Below are 20,078 nucleotides of genomic sequence, written 5' to 3'. Positions count from 1 at the left end.
AAAGTCTGAAGCTAGCAGAGGTTGGCTCATGAGGTTTAAGGAAAGAGGCCGTCTCTGCAAGATCAAAGTGCAGCGTGAAGCAGTGGGTGCTGGTGTAGGAGCTGTGGCCAGTGATCCCGAAAGAGATCACTGAGAATTCCTGAGAGAATTCCTGAAGGTGGGCACACGAAATAGCAGATTTTCAATATAAATGAAACATCCTCCTCTTGGAAATAGATGCCATCTAGGACTTTTGTAGATATGGAAGACAAGTCAATGCCTGGCTTCAAAGGGTAAGGTGACTCTTGTTAAGGGCTAACATGGTTGGTGATTTTAAGTTGAAGCCAGTGTTCATTTAGCATTCCAAAACTCCTAGGGCCTTTAGGAATTATGCCAAATATACTCTGCTTGTGCTCTAGAAATGGAACAACGAAGCCTAGATGACAGGACGTATGTTTACACCATGGTTTACTGAATATTTGAAGCCCGCTGTTGAGACCTACTGTCCAGAAAAAAGATTCCTATCAAGAGGTTACTGCTCATTGACAATGCACCTGCTCACTCAAGAGCTCTGATGGAGATGTCCAATGAGGTTAATGCTGTTTCCATGCCGGCTAACACAACTTCCATTCTGCAGCCCACGGATCAAGGAGCAATTCTGTCTTTCAAGCCTTCTTATTTAAGAATGGCATTTCACAAGGCTAGGGCTGCCATAGATAGCGATTCCTCTGAAGAATCTGGGCAAGGCAAATTTAAAACCTCCAGAACGGATTCATCATTCTAGATAGCATTAGACGTTTGTGATTCGTGGGAAGAGGTCCCCAACTGTCCACAGGAACAAAGGTTTGGAAGAAGTTGATACCATCCCCATGGATGACTTTGAGGGATTCAAGACTTCGGTGGAGGAAGTCACTGCAGATGTGGTGCTAATAACAAGAAAACCAGATGAGAAGGGAAGCCTGAAGATGTGAGTGAATTGCTGTTATGCCATGAAAAAACTGAATGGACGAGGAGCTGCGTCTCACAGATGAGCGAAGAAAGCGGTTTCTTGAGATGGAACCTACTCCTGGTGAAGATGCTGTGAAGATTGTTGACATGTCAGCCAAGGATTTAGAATATTACATAAATTTAGCTGATAAAGCAGTGGCAGGGTTTGAGAGGACTGACTCCAATTTTGAAAGAAATTCTACTGTGGGTAAAATGCTCTCTACCAACAGAGCAGGCTGCGGAGAAATCGTCCAATCAGTACAGCGCATTTCATTGTTGTCTCATTTTAAGAAGTTGCCCCAGCCACCCCAGCCTTCGGCAACCATCAGTCAGCAGCCATCAGCATCAAGGCGAGACTTCCACCAGCCAAAAAGATTATGACTCTCTGAAAGCCCAGATGATGGTTAGCATTTTTTAGCAATAAAGTATTTTTTAAAGTTTATTTATTTATTTTGAGACAGAGAGAGGGTGAGGGAGGGGCAGAGAGAGAGGGAGAGAATCCCAAGCAGGCTCTGTGCTGTCAGCACAGAGCCCAACATGGGGCTCAAACCCATGAACCACGAGATAATGACCTGAGCCAAAACCAAGAACTGGACCCTTAACTGACTGAGCCGCCCAGGCACCCCAGCAATAACGTATTTTTTAAATTAAGATGTGCACATTGTTTTTTCAGACATAATGCTACCGTACAATTACTAAATATCACTTTCATATGCACTTGGAAGCCAAAAATGTCATTTAACTCACGTTACTGTGATATTCACTTTCTTATGGCGGTCTGGAACTGAGCCTGCAATACCTCCGAGGTAAGAGGGTACACATCTTTGAAGGACTTTCTTAGACTGTCCCTGGTTCAGAATGTATAACTGGAAGCCGGAGCCAGATTTGGGTAGTGCTCTGAGGGGAAGGAGGGGTCTTTCTTCATTACCTGGAAAACCTCAGGACAGCTTGCTCTCCAACTTTATTGAGCAGACCTTCTGCTGCCTTCCCACACCCAATGGTGCTCTGCCCACCGAGGTCCCTGGGATCGCTGACACGTTGGGCTGGGGCGAGACCAGAGACTGAGATTGGCTTGCTCCATCTGCCAAGGTAGAGTGGTAAAATGACACCTGTTCTATCCAACAGCCCATTCACTGACTTAACAACTCATCCATCGATTGATTGATTCACTAAATTATTAATTCAAGGTTGACCGCGAGCACAGCTGTGTGGTTATGTCTTGCCCTTTCTTCTCGGGTTCATTCCTACACTGCACCTAGGAATCGAATGCTTTTTAAAGAAAAGTGAAGCCCCTCCAGTGAGGTGGAAAGAATCTGCTATACTAATTCATACCAATTTAATCTTAGTGTTATTAGGGACCTAATGGATTTTTCCTCAACTGGGCATTTGCATTTTAAAAGTGAGATCTGGAAAACTCTGTCATTGCTCTCTGGTGCTTGGACGGTCATCAAAGTAAGGCTTCCTCCGTCCTCTCGCTCACCCCAGAGCAATGACTGTGCCTGAATCTGTTGATGACACGTGAAGGGAGTGGGCTTCTCTGTGCAGTCCGTGGTGGGATGAGATGGGCGTTGGAGACAGGAGAAATCCAGGGAACCCCTTCTGCCTTTGGGTAGCTTCATTCCCAGTTCCGGAGGAGAAGGCTGGGGGTGGGGGTGGCTTAGCCCAGGGCCTCCTCCTTGGGGTGGAGTTGACCTTGAGAGGAGCAGTGGCGTCTACCGTCCCTTCCTCTGGGGGCTCTTTAATGCCAATCTGAACAGTCTGGAAATGGAATCTCTGGGACCCCTCCCCATCACTATGATTATAATAAACTCCAGGATTGTAGCCGCGGAGCCTCGGGCTTCAGGAATGCAGCCTGTAATTACCTCGCTTCTAAATGCTCCTGGTAATGGATGATGAGGCCTCGTGCATCAGACCAGTTAAATTGCCGTGCGACTCGGCCACAATTTAACTTGGCAGACAATACGCTCCAACTTGGCAATGAAGGGAACGTGAACTATTTGGGAATTGTTAACTTTTAGAACAACCTGGAAAGTGCCAGGGAAGTCTCTGGAAGGGAGAAGTTGTCAGTGAAGTCTTGGACCATGAGCTGATTATCCATGACTCTCTCCCCTTTCCTGCCCACCTGGCCCCACATCGCTGGAAATACAGATTGCAGGGATGACCTGGGTCCTCCCACAGGATCACACTCACCGCTCCAGGAACCCTGCTGGATGCTGGGGACAGGAGTGCTGGCAGAGACCACACTCCGTCTCTGTCCTCCAGGAGTTTACATTCAGCGGGGGCCAGACCTACACACATCTGGGCCACAGTGGGATCCTTTCTGGAGGGATACAAACTGAGGATCTGGGGCTTGATGGTGGCCCTGTAATCTTGCATGGGGTGAGAGGGATGATGGAAGATCTCATAGGGAAGGTGACAGTATCTGATGTGGACTTTGAAAAATGCCTAGGGTTTGGGCAGGCTGAAAGGAAAAGTTGGGGCTTGCCAGCGAGAGGAGGCCGTTAGCAGTATGGCAGATCACTAGGTGAGTGGGCAGGTAAGAGCGGAGGGACAAATGAGAGTGTGACACTGTTTCCAGTCAGCTGGGGCCCGGCTATGAAGCTAGATGCATTCCCTTTCCCAGGGAATGTACTTGTGCAGGCCTCGCGGCTTACGATCCAGCCAGTCCCTAGGGTTGTGCCTCAGCTGGGACCGCACGTAGACTGGTTACGCGCTGCTCTGGCGTGGTGGGTAAGGGGCCAGGGCTAAGGTCAGTGCTAATGCTCTAGTGCCCCGAGACCAGCCGGACGGCTCCAGAACTCTGAGGTTCTGTCCGCTGCCCCTGCCCGTCTGTCATGTCCTTGAACAGACTTGGGGGTGTGCGTGGTCATTCCTACCCCTGGTGTGATCCTCTCCTCTCCTCCCCACTGCCTTTCAAGAGCCTGTGTGCTGAAAGGGTCAGCCCCAGCTCCAGAGAACCTGACCTTGGGGTGCAGGCCCGGCGGCAGGGAGGCTCGCTGGGGGACTGCAGCTGGCCACATGCAGGTCTGGGGCACGGTGCTCCCCAGGGGCCTGTTCTGTCTGCTGGGAACGGATATGCGATGTGGCACTTCCCATCACCCCAGGGATGGGCTGCTGTCCCTGCTGGAGGGACCACAGGGCTCTCACCGACCTCACCTCCACTGTCTTTGCCTCTTTCGTTCCCCAGGCCCTGACTGCTTCCAGAGCTCCTTACACATTTGCTACGAATCTTTATTTCCAGATTAGCCACCATGCACACAAAAGGGAGCGTCCTGATTTGAGGAGCAAAAACAGTGATTACTAGATCGGTTCTGTCTCGCAGAATGTGCAGGAACAAACAATGCCACACAATTTTAGTTTGTATAGCGTCTTTCAAACCACGCAATGCCCCGGGCACAGCGCGGAGTTGCTGTAAATAATACAATCGCCGAGATAAACATTCTAAACATCTTTGCATCGAGCTTCGTTTCATCCTGCCATACTGGGCCCTGGAGGCTGGAAGGAGAGACGGGGCGGGCGCAGCCCCCAGACTCTGGGGAAAAGGCAACCTGGACGTGGCCGGAGGGGCGGTGGCAAAAGGGAGCCCGGGTGGGGAATGCGGTCAGGAACTGCTGCATTTACAGGAGGTCAGGAAAGGGAGCTCGAAGGAAGGCAGGAAGGCGGGAGACTTGGGGCAGAGAGTGGTGTTAGGGACGCAGCAGGAGCCCAAAGTAGGCCCGTGCTCCCTGGGGCTCTCCTCCTCTGTGGACAGGACTGGGGAAAGGCGGGTAGAAGAAGAAGAATGACCGGCGAGGCTATTCCTTTTGTGGAAGTTTCCAGGGCAGCATCAGACAAACACGGGGTAGTCGGGGCCTGGCTGTTTTACTTATAACTTGCTGTGGGACTCAGTTCTGTCTCCCTGAACCTTGGCTTTTCCAAGAGTGCTATGTACGGGTCATTGAATTTCTTTCCCTCCAGGCCTGACCATCTCAGTGTCATTGATTGTGTGCTCACTCCCTCAATCCACCCCCACCCCTCCTGTGAAGCCTTGACAGGCTCTACACTTGCCCTCTGACTGAGGAGAAGGGGAGCAGCTCCTTCTTGCCCACAGTGGGAGCCTCCCCTCAGCTTTCATTGGAGCAAAACCTCCACCCACTCCTGGGCTAGCTCTGGAGAAGAGGAGGGTGGGCCTGAGTATCTAGACCTTACTTGAATCAGTTTGCCTCTGAATCTTCCTGTGTGACCTTGGGCAAAAAAACCACCTCTCTGACTCTCAATTTTGCCAACTTGAACTAGGCATAAAGACACCTGGTCACGGGGTTCTGATGAGGATAACTGAAAAAATACGTGCGAGGTATCCGTATCCTATCCACTGCACGGTGAGTGAATGCGCAAGAAATGGGGGTTATTACTGCTTCAGCTATTGGCGATGGGGACTTCCTCCATGGAGAGGGAACGCACTTGGCCCTGCCCTGCGGGGAACCTCTGGGGACCCAGGGCACGTTGCAGGGCTGCGAGGAGAGGAGGCCAGACACCCTGCGCTGTGGGACCCACTCTGGGCGCCCCCGGGCGGGGGGAGTGTGGGGGGGGTGCGGGTGGGGGGGGGCTGCCTCTGGGATGGGCTCCTGGAGCTCGCTCTCATTTTCCAGTTGCTGGAGTTTTGTTCATCAGTTCCTCCTAATTTGGGTGAAGTTCGCCATATGGAGAGTAGGGAACGGTGTTAAAAAAGCTTTCACACATAGATAGCGCAGCGCTTTCTCTGCTAAATGAGGACTCTCTTCCCCAGCGCAGATTTCACACGCCGATCTCCAGGGTGTTGATTTCCCTCATCAACAGGGGTGGAGTTGTTGAGGCTCTCGGAGCCATTGTCTCTGGCCGGCGGGGTCCTGTTCCGACCCCAGGAGAAATCCCATCTTCTTTTTCCTCCCCAGGGGTGAGGGTTTTCCAGCCCGCTCAGGTGAACCAACTGTGCTTCCAAGAACGGGAGCATGCGCAGCTCCCCCGCCCGCTCCAGGCGGCGGGTCTGTCAGGCCCTGCACGCCCGGGTCTCCCGGGGATCCCTCTGGATGCCCTCCTTTCACGCCTGGAAGGGAGCTGGGCTGTTCTGAATTGAGCCCAAGCCCCCTGTTCCCCGGACACAGCGCATTCTCTAGAACTTCCTCTCCCAGCCAAGACATCTGCCACAGTGTGACTCCCCACCCCCACCCCCACTTCTTTCTGGCCTGACTGCACCCATTTGCCTGTTTTAGTTCTCAAATAGAACTCTCTTCGTTTGTCTACCGGAGGCTGAAACTCGCTGTCCTTCACCTCCAAGGGCAGCATACTTTCTGCAGGTGCTCCTGAGGGCTTTCCCTCAGCCAACAGGACAGTGTTCCTTCCCAGTCCTCACATTGCCCGGCTTTATCAGCCTGGGTGGGGCCGCGGTTAGCTAGGGGTCAGTGGGCACCTTGTTTGGCCTCAACGCCTTCCTTAGTGATAAAAATGATAGTGGTAATCAGCCATTCAGTGAGCCCTCACCGTGTGCTAGTTCCTCTATTTTGTGATTTCATTTCCTACTTACAATAACCAGGCAAGATCTGTGTGATTATCTGGACTTTAAAGAGGAGGGGCCTGAGACTCAGAGAGGTTAAGTGACTGGCACAAAGCTGCACAGCTAGTCCGTGGCAGAGCTCACGTTCAAATCCAGGTCTACTGACCCTAAATCTTGTGCAGTTTCCACTGGCCTGCTCCCTGGATCCTTGTCGCACTGCCAATGTCCTGTTATATCCAAAGGTGCCCCACACTTGGGTCAGGGACAAAAACTGCACAGAAATACAGTTGAGGCCTGAAGCGCAAGGGCTATGGGAAGAGAGTTAGCATTTTCCCGGGCTGGCTGGCTTTATGGCTTGGTGTCCTGTGCAAGGAGAGAATTGAGGGTCTATGACTTTGTGCCAGTGGAACTTTGCCACCCACATGGGTTTGGCTCTCCTTGGGACCCTTGTCCAGCTCTGCAGGGTGTGACTTTCCCACCCTGTGGGAGGAAGAGGAGCTTGAAATTGTTTTTGAGATGCTGTCATTGATTTTCTTTAATGCACAAAGACATTTCCATTCGCACATGGGCTTAGTTGAGGGGGACAAAGAGAAGATTTGACACAAATTTAGGGGGCTAGGTGGAGCTCAGCGAGGGAGCCTGAGTGCCTTGTCGATTGCTCTTCAATTTATCAGTATTTTCCTGGAGTTCCTTTGCAAAGCCCTCTGCTTAATCTCACTGCTGGGTGGGGGATTGGAAGCAGGCATGTGGCTTCCCGTGTGCCTTGGCTTCCAGACCAGTTTACGCTTGCCGCTCTGCCCCTGCTCCAGAGCTGTCCTGTTATTCTCAGAGGGAATGGCTTTCAGGTTAGAGTTCTAGGTCCTCAAAAGAAAAAACTGGGACGAAGTGGTGCAGCCCATGCCCCAGTGCAGGGCGCAGGACCTAGTGTGAAGCCTTAGCACCCAGGGCATTTGTGCTCTTGCACAAATTTCAAGGGAAACAATCCCACACTGTGAAACAGCAGTCAGGATGGCTGATAAAGTTCCAACAATACTCACCAACACGGCGAAAAGAGAAATAAAAGCAAAATAGCACGGATCAAGTTCTTAAAGAGGACTGTCTCGGGTGGGTGAGGGGCAACAGGGAATAGCAAGAGCGGAAAATGGGGATCCCAGCCCTCTGTGCCCTGTCCCCCTTCTCCTGAGGGCTGCGAGGCATTCCAGGGCCCTTAGGCGAATTTTCTCTCAAACCTCGAAAGAGCCGTCTTCCCAATTTTCCTTGGCTGGCTCCTGTTTTAGTTTGCTGGGACTGCCATCAAGAAGTACCACAAACGTGGTGGCTTAGAAAAGAAAACATTTATCCTCTCCCGTTCTGGAGGCTATAAGTTCGAGATCAAGGTGTCAGTTGATCAAGGTGTCAGTTGGGCCACACCCCCTCCGAAAGTGCTAGGGAAGGATGTGTTCCACGTCTCTCTCCTAGCTCCTGGTAGTTCCTTGGAGTGGGAACATAACTCTATTCTTCCCATAGTTTTCTCCCCATGTCTGTCGTCCAAATTTCCCCTTTTTATAAGGACACCAGTCATATTGGATTAGGGCCCTTCCTAATATCCTATCTTAATTTGATTACTTCTGTAAAGAACCTATCTCCAGATAGGGTCATGTTCTAACTGCTATGTTAGGACTCCAACATATCTTTTTTTTTGGGCACAATGAGACCCTAGATGCCTCTCTCTTGCCCATGCCTGTTTTTCTCAGTTAGCTGCCCCTTAAATTTGAATGAGACTTTACAATCTGCAAACTACTAGTGTAGTGAGGAAAACATGGGCCGGAAACTCCTACAGGTCTGTGGCCAAACCCCGGTGTTCCAATTTACTAGCTATGTGTCTGCGGAATATCTATCGGTTCTTAACCCTGTTTCTTCTTTGGAAATCGGTGGGAAAATTTCCTCTTTATTGGTCAGATGTGAGCTTTGATGAACTGAAGGGCTTGGTATGGTGCCTGGTAACGTGTTCTGTGTGAATAGATGGAGGCTGCAACAGACAGGGGAGTGATCATCCCCATTTGCAGACGAGGAAACTGAGGCTAAGACACAATCCAATCTAGAGACAGCAGGACAGCCATTTCTGCAGACTCTGCACCCCCCACCCCACCCCTTTCACTTTGTGCCTCATGTGGCTGTGCGCTCCCCTCACCGTCTCGCACTTTCTCTGTATATATTTTTACCCTGTCTTCTTTCCTAGAGGGAAAGGAACCTGCTAGACTCCAGGTTCCTTGAGGACTGTGACTAACCTTATTTGGTTTTCTTTTGTGTTTGTTTTTGACTGTAGTAAAATACACATAACATCCATTTGGCCATTTTAGCCATTTTTAAGTGCCGTCTGTTGGCCTCAGATACGTCCACATTATTATGCCACCATCGCCACCAGCCACCTCCAGAATGTTTTCATCTTCCCAAACTGGAACTCTATACCCATAATTCTCCATCTGCCCCTCCCCACCAGCCCCTGTCTCTAGGAACTGGACTACTTTAGGAACCTCATATAAGTGGAATCTTGTGATATTTGTCCTTTTTTTACTTGGCTTGTTTCACTTAGCGTGATGTTGTCAAGGCTCATCCTTGCTGTGGGGTGTGTCAGAATTTCCTTCCTTTTTAAGGCTGACTAATATTTCGTTGTATGTCTAGACCACATTTATCCATTCATCCATCGAGGGACATTTGGGGCGTTTCCACCCTTTGGTTACAGTAAATCGCCCTGCCACGGACATGGGTGTGCCAGTATATCTTCAAGCCTCTGCTTTCAGTTCTTTTGGGTACCCTCCCAGACGTGGAATTACTGGATCAAACCCCATTTGCCTTTGTATTCTCAAGGTCGATGATAATACTGATAGAGCCTATGACGTCACAAATATTTGTTGACCGAAGCCATCGAGGACTGCATGATTAAGTGAGTCACTGAGAAGAGAATGGAGCAAGGAACAGCAACCTGGCAAAGAAAGAGGGGGTCGTTGTAACAGTGAGAGGATCCAGACGAAGCCGCGGACCAGACCAGGAGGGCGAAGGGCGCGGGCAGATGTGACAAGCACAGTGCAACCCATCTTTTGTTCTGGCTCGGTGGTACAACACTAAGGATTCGACCAAGACCCTCGCCTGATGCTTTCCTCAAAGTATTCTCTCCAACGTAACGAAAGTACCAACAGGTGGTCTACGCTCTTGGTTGGTACCAACAGGTTGTGCCCTAGGACGTACCGGAAAGTGGTCTGGAATTTCGGACTCGCAGGAGGCAGCCTCTAGGCCTCACCCCCACACAAATCAGGAATCTCATCAGCAGGGCAACCGCGTGGGGTCTTCAAGCATCTACTCCTAGGAGCTCTCCAGACCCTGCTCCTGGTTCAGGCAGCTGTTCTCTGCACTGCCCGTGTGGCCGGCTCCTTTTCCATCTGACGTGAATGTCGTGTGGCTGAATGTGACTGTATTTGTTCTTCTTTTGTTCGGAGCCGAGGACAAGCGGCCCGTCTTCCTCCGAGCCCTGGATACCGGGAGGCTGTGATTGGCAGTGGCCCAGGATGAGAGACAAATGTGCCTCAGGTAGCAGATCTGCCAGAAAAATTCTGGCTGGTCTGAGCTCAGCTCGCCCCATTCTTGACGGCACGAGTTTTGCATTTCTCTGGGCAACTCCCTCCTCTCGTCCCTCAACCAGCCCCCAAGAAACTCAAATCCCAGGGGCAGCAGCACTGGATCTGAAGGCTTCTTCTCATTTCGTCAGCTCACCGCTGGGATTTGGCCACCACTTTGACAAGGGGTGTAGCCGGGAGGCGGGCGTGGGGGATGGGGCGGGCGGATGGCGACCGCGAATGGCATGGCCAAGGCTTACTGCTGTAAACTTCATCGAAAAACCCCGTATCTCGCTGACCTTCTCTCTCTAAGTAAACAAATAAGAAGCCAGTGAGAGGAAGGACATCTTTTCCACATCAGACCTCTGTCAGATGCAAATGAAAGTCAAGGCCTGTGGTGAGGTCCCAGTTTCTGTTCCTATCTTGCTGTTGAAGTGGGAGAGTAGTAGATGGGGGAGCAACAGGGGCCTGGGGCCTGGGGAGGCAGCCCAAAGGGGGGCAGGGCGGGGAGGGGGCACGGGCTGGGTGAATAGCGAGCTCAAGAGCACTTCTGCACAACGAGATTAGCGCGATGCGAGCATTTCCATGCCAAGGTGCTAACGCAATAATACACACGAGTTTGCCAACTTTTCAAATTGAATGTATTTGATTATTTGCTTTTAATTAGTGTGAGTTTTGGAGTATGTACAGGATTGTCAGGGATACACGCAAAGCCTCCTACAGCCCATGAAGCCTCCCCTCGGTAAAGACGGTCCGGGATTGTTCTTTTTTAGCTGTGGAGAATGAGATTTAACAGCTCTGTTAAATGTTTTAGCCCATTTCCATTGTGCCTCTGTTTCAACCTATTGGCAAGACCAATTGAAGTGAGAAAATAAACCTCTTATCTGATCTGAATGCTGAGAGCGGCTCCTAAGAAGAATTTTCCTGCTCAACTTGGGCTTTCCACGAACATCCTTGTTTTGTTTGGTGTTTTCTTTCCTTTTTCTTCCCAGAGTTGCCTGTTAAGCTGACTTTTTCTCTTCTCTCTTCTCTATAAGTATGTTTTAGGAAACATCTGGACCCATGAAAAGAAATGGGTGGGGGAGGACAAGAAACGTGTTTCTATAACAGAAGCGTTTGGAGAGCCTTTCTATCTGCCCGAGGCCGATCGCCCTGGTTTGGAGTCTCTCCGTGGGGCCGCCTCCACTCGGGACGATTCTCTAACTTGGGCTACAGTGAGTCCTTGGAGTACCTGGGCCGGCCAGGCCAGTGGGGGACTGAGTGGGGGAGTGAGCATCGGTCCTCGTGTGCTCCACGTGCACCGTGGGGGACGGTGGTGCCACCTCGGCTGTTGTAGCAGCTCCTGCACCTTTCCTGGAGGTGGTGTTTTCACCAGGATTGGCCACTCCTTCCCCCGGGGCGGGCGGGGGGAGGGGGGTGGCAGGCAATCAATGATCATTCACAGACACCAGGCAAGTCCTTCTTGAGGCCCCAACTCAGAGAAGCAAGAGGAGGTGGAGAGCTCAGGGTGGCAGTTCTGTGTCCCCTGTCTGTTTCCCAACCTTTTCTATGTGCTAAAGGGGACAAGAAGGATGTGGCGTGAGGCTTTTTCCACCATCACCACCACCACTGTCCTCCCAGCCTCCTCGGACCTGTCACTTGGCTTCCCTCTGCCCCAGGACATGGGGGACGCGGACAGAGACCGCAGGCCACCCTGGCATGGCCAGCCACTTCGTCCCTTCCTGCTCCCGGCTCACATCGCTGTCCCAGCAACTCACCAGGGCCACCGGAGCCGCCATGTAGCAGGGACCCCTCATACACATTCTGAGGATGGCCGCCCGCTCACCCATTACCTACACAATCTCTCAGTTACATTAAAAAAAAAAATCTTTCCCCCCCTCAACAATAGAGAGGAACAAATGGTTGACAAATAACAACAGCAGCAGCTCTCCAACAAAAGCACGCAATTATTACAATTATACTATCCTTGATTAGACTGCCATGCATTGCATTTCAATGTAATTGATGTTGTAGGTTGACACATCGGACACCAAATATTCTCGCCTGTCCCTTCTCTCTTTTGTTTCAGAAGCTGATTTGCATTTTCTATGCTTTTAGTAATGAAGACTTAGCACTTTTCCTCCATTAGAAAAAAAAAGAGAGATACAATAATCTGCAACTCGGCACTTGTTTAAGGATTCTGACCCTCGAAAATACCACTTTGCTTCACACATTAGCTGCTTACAAAGAAGGAAGCTAATGTATCATCTAATTGGGCAAACCACTGCATCTGATTTCTCTCAATCAGACTATTAGCTTCGTAATTACCCATCTGCCTCGTGTGGAAAAACGGCAAGGCGCACACCCAGCTAATAACGTTCTCAAGAGCACTCCACCACAATGAGGGGAGGCAACGTGGAGGGATATGGTCTCTAACCATTTCGGTGCCAAGGTGGTCACACAATGCAGGGGGGCTCTGCCAACCTTCCCCCGCCTGGATGTGGTTAATTACTTGTCTTTAATTAGTTGGAGTTTTGGGGGGTTTGTTCAGGACTGCAGTCACTGTTGCTGCAGTGGTGGCGGTGGCCGCGGGGATAAGGAAGGATGGTGACCAGCGCGAAGCAAGGAGGAGGCTTCCGGTGGCCCCCGCAGGAGACGCTTGGGTTTGAGGGAGGGATGTCACCTGGCTCGAGGGGGTGTCCTCCAAGGGGATGCAGAGTCCCCCAGGGTTGGAGCAGGGTGCTTCACTTCTTCTGGCGTTGGATTCCCCCCTTTTCCCTTTGAAGGTGCACGCTTTGGGCCCCTGCCACGGCTGAGCTGAGGATGAAGACATCGGGAAGGGGCCTGGAACCTCCTGGTGCGTGTGGATGCTGAGTGGCACAGTGACCTCTCTAACCCGTGCTTGCTTCCGGCTCACGTCCCCTTTTGCCTGGTATCACGTTCTAAACACCTTGTTGTTCAGTTCTGGGGCTGCACGGCTTTTGTGCGGTCTGAGGATCGTGTGACCTTGGGCAAGCTGTGGGATGCCTCCTTTTCCCCTGCGCCCTGACCTGGGAGAGGAGGCCGGGCCAGCTCGTGTCCTCAGAGACTGGGGTGGTTGGAAGGTGGGTGTGTTTGGGAGAGCAGGTGGGGCCCATCTTGATGCCAGCTGGAGTGAGTGGCTGGGGTTCCCTGCTCCAGCCACTAGAGTAGCTCAGGTGTTTTTTGTATACCGTTCTGTGAGAATTTGGCTTCTAGCTAAAAATCTTGAGACCAACTGGTGGTGCATGATCTGGCTGTAACGTCTAATGACTTACTGTCTCTTTCAAGTCAGTAAACTGTGCCTGGGTCAATACTGATACTCATCTTCTAACGGTTGATTTAGAGATTAGGTAACGGAGGTTAGCATATCAAAATGGAGTCTTTTGAGGCTGACGCGTGACGAATTTTGCTTTTGTGTCTTTTTTTTTTTGTTTAATTGTGTTCTGAATTTGAAGAGTCACTGATAGCTAATACTGAGGTATTACGTGGAGAGCAGAAATTTGCATGTGCCTTATATCACCCAGGAAAATATTTTCTAACATCTGTCACGTGTGTGTTACGGTGAGATACCCTGTAGCTAATACTTATACTGGGCACAACCCCTGCTTAATGTAGCTTTGAGCAGTAAATAAAAGATAGGTTTGTTCCTTACATGAGTAAGAGAGTGTCAGGATTCATCGGTCTTGCTAAATGCCCCCATCCAACTGGCCAAGGTTTTCCACGACGGGAAATGACACATTCGCTCAAGCCCACCTCAACCTGATTACTTCCTTCTCTTGTGCTCAGGCTTTTAGCAGTCAGTTCTGTTTTACTTCACAATACCCCATGGAAACAGTTTGGTTGATCTGTGATATCTGTCCTGTTCTGTGTGTAGGAAATTGGGGAACTCAACAGCCACATGTATCTCTTAGGGTTCAGGAATTTTGTGGAAGATGCTGTCACTGTGTCATATAGAGTCTTACTTATAAGGATCTTTTAAAAAGTCTTTCTAAGTCTCTGTTTAAGGAAAGGGTTGGCTTCGTTTGCAGTATATACACCCTGTATTTTGTAACTGATCAGTTTTTTTCCTTTTTGCTTTGGCTGCTAGGAAGCTCAAAGGCCAAATTTTAGCTGCTCTCCGTTGGTTTAATAAGACTAGATGCCATACTTTATGTTGAATGCCACTCAAACTTTATTATTTTTTATCTCCTTATAATAATACTTTTCCTTTGCTCTCCCTCGTGCAAATATTTCTCTTAGACCCTTCTGTATCAAATGCATTTTTTGTACAATACCTAAATACTTGATGGGAAAAGGTTCTGGTAGAGACAGAGACCAGAGAGGTTAAGTAATTTGTCTAAGTGACACAGGAATAAATGAGGTCAAGAAATCTTTTTTTTTTTTAATTTTTAAAAAAATGTTTATTTACTTTTGACAAAGAGAGAGAGAGAGAGAGAGAGAGAGAGAGAGAGAGAGAGAGCATGAGCAGGGGAGGGGCAGAGAGAGGGAGACAAATAATCTGGGGCAGGCTCCAGGCTCTGAGCCATCAGCACAGAGCCCCAGTGTGGGGCTCGAACTCACAGACCGCGAGATCATGACCTGAGCCGAAGTCGGACGCTCGACCGACTGAGCCACCCGGGTGCCCCGAGAAATCTTTCTTATGCCCAAAGCAGGGTTTCCAAGATGTTAGCCGTGAAATCTGCTAAAATTAGCGTACCTTGTGAGCAGCTTGATTTCTCTTTGGCAAAAACTCATGCAATTTGTTAGCCTCTGTTAGAGCTTTCTTACTCTTCCCTGGAAGTCTGGGATGCTAAGCACCCATCAAGCCACACCCGGGGACAGAGCTAAGGGAAAAGGTGGGCTGAGCGACCTGTCTTCACAGTCATGGAGCCCACTAGCACTTCTGGCGTCTTCGAGCTTTCCTGTTAGGGCTCTTTCTGAGATGTCAGTGCCTGCCATGGTCCCCGAGACTGAAGTGAGAGGTGAGTTGTGTACTGCTCAGGGAGTGTGTGCAGAAGGGCAGAGAACATACTACTTCCTCACAAGCCACGTTATGAGAGAGTCGGCAACCTGTGGAATAGGCCGCCTGGGACATGCTCTCATTGTGTTCCCACGTTCTAGAATCATCTGCTTGGCCATGACATGATTTTTTCACTTGCCTCCAAGCATTCTCCACTATTCTCCAGAGGCCAACGGGGGGGTGGGGGGGGAGGTCGGGTCTATTCTCAAAGGATTCCCCCAGGGATTGAGATTCCCTAGTTTGGCAATTCCTAATCTTTTCGGAGTGGAGACATCCTATCAATTGTCTTTGACACTGTTCTTTCTCTCCCTGCTGTTTTACTGAAAAATGTCATATGACTTATTGACCTTTTTGGTTTTTTTTTTTTTAAAGTATAATTCTTTTCAGAATTTGGTTATCATCACCTCTTCCCCACCAACACCCACGTGGGAAAAATCTGCCCTCTGGGGTGGGTACTACAAATAGGGTCCAAATAGTAACTCTTAGAATGTGTTCCAATTTGCACAACTCCCAGGAAGTTCTTCCCGATCTCTAACTGCTGTCCCTCCTAAACCATTCCACCCCATTTCCTCTGGGTCTTTCCTCAGAGGAGATGAGCATCTTAGTAATACCCAGATAATTGGAAATACAGCCAACTTTCTATTGATTGTAAGTAGATTATGTTACAGTTTATCTCTGGCAAATCTTGCTTTCATCTCTTAGTTAACATCTCTGTTGCTTGCTTAATTTCTTTATTGCTTTTATAACCATTGCCATCTGCTACTGAATTCGAGTTCAACAGGAACTGGAAGGTTGAAATTTTCAAAATGAGAATGCTGATTTTGACCCCAGTGGGACTGGGGAAAGAAAGTCTTAGAGAAAGGGAGGTCTGCTTAAACTGACCACAGGGTCAGAGTGAGGGTGGCCTTAGCAAAGTCTGATCAGTTTCCATCAGGTCTATTGATCAGGAAATCAAGATCTTGGTCTAGTAAGAGTCTTGTCCAATGTCATGGAGCTACTTGGAGGAGGCTCTGATACTAGGATCCAGGTCTGGGTATCTTGATAGTCTCTCATGAATTTTTTTTTTTTGAGGTATAATTGGCATACAACATTATATTCGTTTTGGGTGTACAAAATAATGATTTGATACTCGCGTATATTGCAAAATGATTACCACAATAAGTCTAGTTAACATCTGTCCCCATACATAGTTACAATTATTTTTTTCTTGTGAGGTGGACTTTTGAGATCTACCCTCTTAGCCAGGATTCTTTTTTATCAGTCTGCAAGGTGAAATTGCCCATTTGCAGTGTGAAATGCATGGCCGGGAAGAATTACAAGTTGGAACAGAGCTGAAAAAGGGATAGGCCTTAGCTTCCCAGCTCCTCTAGAATTTTGGCTTCTTGGTGCAAGTTCATAATTTGGTGTGCGGTATCATGACTAGCTAGGACATCAGATATCCCCATAAGAAAAAGCATGCAGAGGGACGCCTGGGTGGCTCAGTCAATTCGGCTCAGGTCATGATCTCTCGGTCTGTGAGTTCAAGCTTCGCACTGGTCTCTGCGCTGACAGCTCAGAGCCTGGACCCTGCTTCGGATTCTGTGTCTCCCTCTCTCTCTCTGCCGAGCACCCCCTCACCACTCGTGCTCTGTCTCTCTTGCTCTCAAAAATAAATAAAACATTAAAAAAATTTTTTTAACAAAAAGCATGCAGAACCACAGACCACAACACATAGTCTTCAAAATCACTTGACATACAGGAATTATTTGCTATTTATCTACCGTTTGGATTACCTTTGCAGGGACTCTCGTGCATTTCTGCGGACGATGAGGAATTGGTGTTATTTATGCCTTCACGTGGGAGTCAGAATACGTTCAACAACCTCAGCATCTGGACCAAGTCCAGTCTGTATTTTTTCCCCATCTGCTCCTGGTATTTTAAGTAAAAATGTTTGTATCTGCATCCCCCAAGCCCTGTTGTAAATTGTAAATCATGCCATTATATCTGGTAAAACCACAATGTCAAGCAACAATTCACAAAGCCGCAAAGATTCTCCGGAGTAATTTTCCTGTTCTCGTTGATCAATTTTATATTTTCCCCTTGGCCATATGCACACATTAAATGGCACTAATTCAGTGAGAAAACTCATAAGGGATAATATTTCAAGTGGCACAAATGGCAGCAATGCCTTTACAAGTATCTATTTTATAATTGCCTCTGCCTTCTACCTGAATCTGCTCTTCTCTGTTGTTTCAGTGGAGTGAAATGGTCATAGATGGTGGGGGTCGGAGAGTAAGGGAAGGGGGAGGAGAATGTTTCAGTTACATTTCAGCAGAAACAGGAAAGTCTCAAGTCAAAAATCGTGTGGCTGCAATTATTGCTTTCTTCTGGTGAAAATATTTATTATCTGATCTGGAGGGATGACAGGTGGAGAGCGTTGGCTGGTGCTGGTTGGTCAGGATGGGTGCTTACGGTTGATTATCTCCCACCTATAACTTGATACAGGTCTTTAGGTCATTGAGTCCTTCTGTTACATTTTTTTGATTAATTTTTTAAGTGAGAATTTTTCAATAAACTTTTAAGCTCAAGCACCACGTATATACATACATATATTCAATTCAAGTACGACACGTAGACGTAATTCATAGTTACACAAGAAGGTAATATTTTTTACAACGTGCACACACCTGTGTAACCGCCACACCCATCAAGAGGCAGAACCTGATCAGCTGCCCAGAACATTCCCTCTTACCCCTTTCTTTCCGCTTATGTTCTTTATTCTCGACCTTTGCATTTCCACTAAAGTTTTAGAAGTAGTTTATCAATTTCCAGAAAAAAAAACCTACCGGGATATTGATTGGAATCGCATTGAACCTATATATCCACTGGGGGAGAATTGACATCTTGAAAACTTGGCATGCTTCCCATCTACACATAGCAATAGGGATACTCTCTGTAATAGGGTTTCCTAGTTTTCTGGGTGAGGGTGTTAGATACCTTCCATTAGGTTTATTCCTAAGTATTTGATATTTTAGTTAGTTGTTTTTATAAATGGCATCATTTTAAAATTCCACCTTCTAATCTTTTGTTTCTAATGTAGGAAGTGCAACCCATGTTGTATATTGATCTTTTATCAGTGATTTTGATGAAATCAATTGTTTATTTGAGAATTTTTAAAATTGAGGTATCACCGACATACAATACTATATTAGCTTCAATTGCACAACATAGTGATTTGACGATTGCATACATTGTGGAATGGTCACCACAATAAGTGTAGTTACCGTTGGTCACCACCAAAAATTAATACAATATTATTGACTATATTCCCCATGCAGCACATTGCATCCCCATGACTTATTTATTTTATAACTGGAAGTTTGTACCTCTTGATCCCTTTCATCATTGCAACCTTCCCTTTCCACATCCCTTTACAACTCTCCTCTCCTCTGGCAACCACCAATCTGTTCTCTGTGTCTATGAGTCTGAGTTTTGTTAAGTTTTGTTTGCTCATTTGTTTTGTTTTCTAGATGGTGCTAAAATTTAGATTGTAAAATTATGCACTATTTGTCTTTCTCTGTCTGATATATTTCACTTAGCATAATACTCTCAAGGTCCACACATGCTGTTGCAAATGGCAAGGTCATTCTTTTTTTATGGTTGAGTAGTACTCCATTGTATGTAAGTACCACATCTTTTTATCCATTCATCTATTGATGGACATTTGGTAAATAATGCTGCAATGAACATAGGGGTACATATAACTTTTCAAATTAGTATTTGCATTTTCTTTGGATCGATACTCAGTAGAGGAATTGCCGGAACATATTGTAGTTCTGGTTACGTTTTTGAGGAACCTCCATTCTGTGGCTGCATCAATTCGCATTCCCACCAACAGTGCATGAGGGTCCTCTTTTCTCCACATCCTTGCCAACACTTATTATTTCTTGTCTTTTTGATACGAGCCGTTCTGACAGGTGTGAGGTGATGTCTCCTTGTGGTTTTGATTTGCATTTCCCTGATGATGAGTGATGTTGGGTATCTTTTCATGTACCTGCTGGCCCTACATGTATCTTCTTTGGAAAAATTGTCTATTAAAATCCTCTACCCATTTTTAAATTGAATTGCTTGTCTTGCTGTTGTGGTTGTTATTGAGTTGTATGAGTTCTCTAAATATTTTGGCTATTAGCTGTGTGTTGGATATAGGATTTGTAAACATCTTCTTCCACTCAGTAAATCGCCTTTTCTGTGTCTGGACCGTTTCCTTCACTGTGAAGAAGATTTTCAGTTTGATGTTGTCCCAATTTGTTTATTTTTGCTTTTGTTTCCCTTGCCTTTGGAGTCTGATTTAAAAGAACATTACTAAGGCTGATGTCAAGGAGCTTACTGCTTATGTTTTCTTCTAGGGTTTACATGCTTTCTGGTCTTACATTCCAATCTTTAATCCATTTTGAGTTAATTTTTGTATATGGCGTAAGATAGTGGTCCAGTTTCATTCTTTTTTGTGTAGCTGTTCAGTTTTCCCAGCACCATTTCTTGAGGAGACTGTTTTCCCCATTGTATATTCTTGCCTCTTTTGTTGAAAATTAATTAACTATATATATGTGGGTTTATTTCTGGACTCTATATACAGCTCCATTGATCTGTGTGTATTTTGTGCCAATACCATACTGTTTTGATTACTGTAGCTTTGTAGTATAGTTTGAAATCAGGGCGTGTGATACTCCAGAGTTGTTCTTCATTCTTGAGATGGTTTTGGCTCTTTGGGGTCTTTGGTAATTCCATATCTGTAGATTATTTTTGGAATTTATATGTAACCAATTATGTATCTATGAATAATGAGAGTTTAATATCTTCCTTTTAAATCTTCATATTATATATTTCTCTTGCTTGCCTTATAATACTAGCTAGGACCTCCAGGGCTTTGCTGTGAAACAGTAGTAGTGATAACAGACATCTTTATTTTGTTCCTCATCCCAGGGTAAAAACTTTCAGTATTTCACTATTATAAGTATGATGTGTGATAGATTTTTTT

At 47.4% G+C, this 20,078-nt stretch overlaps 1 protein-coding gene across 1 annotated transcript in view; it reads left to right on the top strand.

Moving 5' to 3' along the window:
* Positions 1–17,091, top strand: part of RPS6KC1 (ribosomal protein S6 kinase C1) — a 347,664-nt gene extending 330,573 nt beyond the window's left edge. The window contains exon 17 of the transcript XR_006591824.1: positions 16,845–17,091. The gene's annotated coding sequence lies outside the window, so the exon portion shown is untranslated. The remainder of the gene's footprint in view (positions 1–16,844) is intronic.
* Positions 17,092–20,078: the final 2,987 nt, after the last annotated feature.

This window comes from Felis catus, chromosome F1 (genome assembly GCF_018350175.1).
Source record: "Felis catus isolate Fca126 chromosome F1, F.catus_Fca126_mat1.0, whole genome shotgun sequence".
NCBI lineage: Eukaryota > Metazoa > Chordata > Mammalia > Carnivora > Felidae > Felis > Felis catus.
Note: the sequence above shows the minus strand (reverse complement) of the source record. Positions and strands in the feature narration are given on the sequence as shown.